The sequence below is a fragment of the Schistocerca piceifrons genome, chromosome 8 (assembly GCF_021461385.2).
Source record: "Schistocerca piceifrons isolate TAMUIC-IGC-003096 chromosome 8, iqSchPice1.1, whole genome shotgun sequence".
Taxonomy (NCBI): domain Eukaryota; kingdom Metazoa; phylum Arthropoda; class Insecta; order Orthoptera; family Acrididae; genus Schistocerca; species Schistocerca piceifrons.
Genome location: NC_060145.1, coordinates 160,717,414 through 160,723,798, shown reverse-complemented (window position 1 = coordinate 160,723,798; position 6,385 = coordinate 160,717,414).

Below are 6,385 nucleotides of genomic sequence, written 5' to 3'. Positions count from 1 at the left end.
TTCTTACCTTTAATAGTCGAATATGCAACACAAAGTCCATTGTTAGATACTTCTTGTGAAAGTATTTGTACTCACCTGCACTGTCTACATCTGCAATGCAGCACAGTATGTAAAGCAGTGTATTGCATCGCAAAAAATTATCTCCTACCTGTAAATACCTGTGCCCCTATGACTAGTAGCCAACATTCAAGCTCCCGCCAATCACTGTCAGTATGCTTGTGTCACTGTTCATTCTAGTGAATCCTGCCCAGACCAATTCGTCAACAATAGACATGTATCAGTTCCACACCTTGTGACTGCAAATTTGTTAGTGATATATATATATATATATATATATATATATATATATATATATATATATATATATATATATATATATATATATAAAAACTGGTTGCTACACATACATAAGACCCCCCCCATGAACCACGGACCTTACTGTTGGTGGGGAGACATGGGGTGCCTCAGCGAAACAGAAAGCCAAACTGTAGGTGCAGCCACAATATAGGGGTATCTGTTGAGAGGCCAAACGTGGGCGCGCAGCAGCCTTTTCAGTAGCTGCAGGGGATGACTGACTGAGCTGGCTTTGTAACATCAACCAAAATGGCTTTCATTTGCTGGTACTGCGAATGGCTGAAAGCAAGGGGAAACTCCATCCATAATTTTTCCCTAGGGTGCACAGGTCTACTATATGATTAAATGATGGCATCCTCTTAGGTAAAATATTCTGATGATAAAATAGTCCCCATTCAGATCTCTGGGCGGAAACTACTCAGGATGTCGTTATCAGGAGAAACAAAACTGACGTTCTACATATTGGAGTGTGGGATGTCAGGTCCCTTAATTGGGCAAGTAGGTTAGAAAATTTAAAAATGGAAATGGATAGGTTGAAGTTATATATAATGGGAATTAGTGAAGTTCAGTGGCAGGAGGATCAGACCTTCTGATCAGGTGAATAGTGTTATGAATGATACATCAAATCAGGGTAATGCAGGAATAGGTTTAATAATGAATAAGAAAATATGAATGTGGGTAAGCTACTGTGAACAGCATAGTAAACACAATGTAGCCAATGGCACAAAGCCCACATTCACCATAGTAGTACATGTTTGTATGCAAACTACTCCGCAGATGAAGAGATTGAAGAAATGTATGTCGAGATAAAAGAAAAATCAGATAGTTAAGGAAGACAAAAATTTAGTAGTCATGAGGGTCTGGAATTCGATAGAAGGAAAAAAAGAAGGGAAAATATTGATTAAAAATGGACTGGGGTAAAGGAATAACAGATGAAGCTGCCTATTAGAATTTTGCACAGAGCATAACCTAATCAAAGCTTAACAAATGGTTTAAGAATTATAAAAGAAGTTTGTATACATGAAAGAGACCTGGAGACACCGAAAGGTTCCAGATCGATTATATAATCGTTAGAGACTTAGGAAACAGATTTTAAATTGTAAAATGTTACCAGGGGCAGATGTGGACTGACCACAATGTATTGGTTATGAACAGTGGATTAAAACTGGAGAAACTGCAAAAAGGTAGGAATTTAAGGAGATGGGAGCTGGATATACTGAAAGAACCACAGGTTGCAGAGAGTTTCAGAAAGAGTATTAGGGACCAATTGACAAGAACTGGGGAAAGGAATACAGCAGAAGAATAGTTAGCTTTGAGAGATGAAATAGTGAAGGCAGCAGAGGACCAAGTAGGTAAAAACACAAGAACTAGTAGAAATCCTGGATAACATAAGGGATATTTAATTTAATTGATGAAAGGAGGGAATAGAAAAATGCAGTAAACTAAGCAGATGAAAGGGAATACAAAACTCTACTAAATGAGTGACAAAGTACAAATTGGCTAAGCATGAATGGCTAGAGGCCAAATTTAAGGATTCAGAAGCATGTATCACTTGAGGAACGATAGATGCTGCCTACACAAAAATTAAACAGACCTTAGGAGAAAAGAAAACCTCCTGTATGAATATCAAGAGCTCAGATGGAAAATCAGTCTTAAGCAAAGAAGGGAAATCTTAAAGGCGAAAGCACTATATAGTTGATCTATACAAGGGAGATGTACTTGAGGGCAATATTATAGAAATGGAAGGGGACATAGCTGAAGGTAAGATGTGATGAGAGATATGGTACTGCGAGAAGAATCTGATAGAGCCCTGAAAGACCTCAGTCGAAACAAGGTCTCACGAATTGATAACATTCCATTATAACTACTGATAGCCTTGGGAGAGCCAGCCATGACAAAACCACCTTGTGAGCAGGATGTACAAGACAGGCAAAATACCCTCAAGACTCCCAGAAGAATATAATAATTCCAATTCCAAAGAAATCAGGTGCTGACAGTTGTAGAAACTACCAAACTATCAATTTAATAAGTCACTGTTGCAAAATACTGACTAATTCTATACAGAAAAAGAATGAAAAAACTGGTAGAAGCCCATCTTGGGGAAGATCAATTTTGATTCTGTAGAAACGTATGAACACTCGAGACAATACTGACCCCTACAACTTCTATGAGAAGACAGATTAAGGAAAAGTAAACCTATGTTTATAACATTTGCAGGCTTAGAGAAAGGTTTTGGCGTGAGTAGAATACTCTTTGAAGTCCTGAGAGTGGCACAGGTAAAATACAAGGAGCAAAAGGCTATTTACAACTCTTACAGAAACCAGATGGCAGTTTTAAGAGTCGAGGGGCATGAAAGGGAAGCACTGGTTGATAAGGGAGTAAGACAGGGTTGTAGCCTATCCCCGATGTTATTCAATCTGTATATTCAGCAAGCAGTAAAGTAATCAAAAGAAAAATTTGGAGCAGGAATTAAAATCCATAGAGAAGAAATAAAAACTGAGGTTTGTCGATGACATTGTAATTCTATCAGAAACAGCACAGGACTTTGAAGAGCAGTTAAATGGAACAGACAGTGTCCTGAAAGAAGGCTGTAAGATGAACATAAATGAAAGCAGAACAAGAATAATGAAACGTAGTCTAATTAAATCAGGCGATGCTGAAGGAATTAGATTAGGAAATGCGTCACTTAAAATAGTAGACAAGTTTTGCTATTTGGGCAGCAAAATAACTGATAAGAGCGAAAGTAGAGGACATAAAATATAGACTGGTAATGGCAAGAAAAGCTTTTCTGAAGAATAAGAAATTGTTAACATCAATTACACATTTAAATGTAAGGAAGTCTTTTCTTGAAGTATCTGTATGGAGCACAGCAATGAGTGGAAGTGAAACATGGACAATGAACAGCTCAGCCAAGAAGAGAATAGAAGCTTTCGAAATGTGGTACTACAGAATGCTGAAGATTAGATGGGTAGATCACGTGACTAATGAGGAGGTACTGAATAGAATTGGAGAGAAAAATTTGTGGCACAAAAAGACTAAAAGAAGGGATCGGTTAACAGGACACATTCTGAGACATCACCAATTTAGTACTTGAGGGAAGTGTGGGGGATTGGGGGAGGGGGGGGGGGGATCTGATGTAAACCAAGAGATGAATACAGTAAGAAGATTCACGAGGATGTAGGTTGCGGTAGTTACTCTGAGATGAAGAGGCTTGCACAGGATAGAGTAATATGGAGAGCTGCATCAAACCAGTCTTCCGACTGAAGACCAAAACAGGAAATGCATACACAACACCACCAACATCATCATGTGATGAGTCTATTTCAAGCTCCCGTGATACTTTTTCTCCACACTTTGCCGTATTAGACCATCTATTTATAGCTTGACCTATCTTGTCTCCAGTCATGTCTGACTGTGTGCAAAATATTTTCAGGGTAAATTGCTAAGGATGCTATTCTTACTGTATCTTGTGGTTCCACTTTTCTTTAGTATTCATCAAATTAGGAAGTGACATTAATTCTGTGGTCTCATGATTTCAGGAATCACTAAGGACTTAATTCTTGAGATTACTTCAATGCTACTTGTACTAGTTTAATTCAATGAACTAGTTTGTCTTAAACCTCTTGCAAATGTTATTAATTGCACCAGTGCCTAACATGACAGTTCCCATGAACTCAATTTTATGTGCATTAATTAACCAACATTCCTACACGTTCACTTGTTTTAACCCAACTATATTTCATAATCCTTACATTACTTTGGTTGATTCTGTTGCAGACAAGCACAACAAAAAGAGACATTGGCTGAAAGCTTAAAAGACTTAACACATGCATTCACACAAGCAAGCACATCTCCATACATTACCACTATCTCTGGCTACTCAGGCCAGACAAACTGAAAGGCATCCAACAGGAGTAAGAATCCTTAGTGGAGTGGGGAAGGAGGAGCAATAGCGAGGTATGAACATCCCAGCCTCAACTTACAGTAACCTGTTGTCCCCACACCCTCTGCCGTAACACCTCCTCCCAACACGACCCAACCATTGTTGTGCACTGCTTCACTAATGCACCCACCCATCTTATCCCCTTCCTGCTCCTCCTTTCCATTCCCCCAGCCTCCTGGTGCTACACCAGGTAGCCTTGTCTACCACCTCTAGTGCGTGCATGCATGCATGTTCCTCTAGGCAGCACTATTTCTCCTTCCTGCACCTGTCCCCTGCTATTCCTGCCCCTGCCCCCGCCCCCTCCCCATTCCAGTACAGATTGTTACTCCCTTGATTTTTCCATCTTACACCCTTTTCCTGATACTACATTTCATTAAACTGATCTTCCAAGACCACTGATGTCCGACAGAATTACAATATCATAAGCAAATGTTAGAAGTTTTAATTTCTTCTCGCTCAGCTTTAATTTTCTCTGAATTTCAAAGAACATTTTCAAAAGGCTTCTCTAAACTACAGAATGCTCTAAAGGTAGGTCTCTCTTCCATCTGTATACTAAGCATTGCCTCTTGTTCCGACATTTCTCCACAAACCAAACTGATCTTCCCCAAGTCAGCTTCTACCATTCTCCTGTATATAAAGCCTGTCAGTGTTTTGCAAATGTGAAACTGTTTCACAGTATTAACACCCAATATCTTTAGAGTTATTTCGTTGTTCTTCAAGTATGCAATGCTTTCACCTGTGTTACCTTGCATGCCTCCATCCTTGCTACCCTCCCTCTTTTCCTTTCCCTGTTGCTTCATAACCTGGGTTGTGAGTAACAATCTCCTTTCCCTTCTTCCCTTTCTTTCCCCTCTCTCCTTCCAGATGAAGGAACATTTGTTCCGAAAGCTAGGAATGTAAATTTTCAGTTCTGTTTTGTGTGTATCTATCGGCTGTACTGAGCTGAGGTAAGTACTGGCCAGCCCCTCTATCTCTTTGTTAGTATTCGTTTCACATCTTTATATGAGATTTTCCATTAATCATTTATCTTGCATACTGGCAGAATAGCTTTATCATGCTTAGCTCTCCCACATATATCAATAGTGTCCAAGAGAATATTATATGGTTTCATATTTCTCTGACAACAGATTTATTCTGATGATTGGAAACACTAGTCTTAAAATTTTGTAATAGTATATTGATGAATCATATGTACTTTCTCACCAACATAGGGTTGAGTACTGTTTCTGGAAAGCTTTGCACAAACCACCAATAAATGTACTTCGTATGTTGCAGATTATTCACAAGTTCAGCACACTAATCATTACTTGTACTGCTCTATGCCTAAAATTGATATGCAATACATCATTTGCATTACAATTTGATTTGATCCTTCTACGCTAAATGTTTCTTCATGGTAACTGGACAAGCTTGTGCAATTATTGGCTAATCTGTGCAGTACGTAAAAATTGCTGGACCAGAATCTAGTGTCAGTAACAAGGTTCAGCACAGTTAAAAATAGGATGTGGGGTGGGTGGAGGTTTATGTGAACCTACCTATGAACTTTTCATCTTAAATGATCAGCATTTGTGGATCCCGCCTAAAATTCTGACAAAGATAGAGACTAGTGTTGCTAAGTGATTATGCATGGGAACACACAGCAGCACTGGACACTGTACACAGTGTGTGTTTCCTCTGTTTGGCTTGCATCTTTGTCCTTTCCAAAGATGTCATAGCATTTGCCTTTAGTAATCTGGTGAAAACCAAAATGCTCAGATGTGAATATGAAGTTCTGTACTCTCAAATACAAGTTTGTTACCTTTAAGCGCTGTACCCCCTCTGTTACATTTACAGTATATTTTGTAAGTAAACCAACAAGAACATAATGTATATCACATCATACAAATTTACAAGACAAGTCACATATCCTGCTTCACAGCCTCTCATTTTTGGGTCGTAGCTAAGTGCTAGGGCTTGCTCTATCTCTGTCACAGGTTGGCCCAGCATTGCATTTTAATTCAGGCAGTTAGTGTAAACCAGACAAGATTTTTCCAAGAGCTGCTATGCAACCAAATGATCCCCACTAGTGGTAATTCAATTTCTAACTCC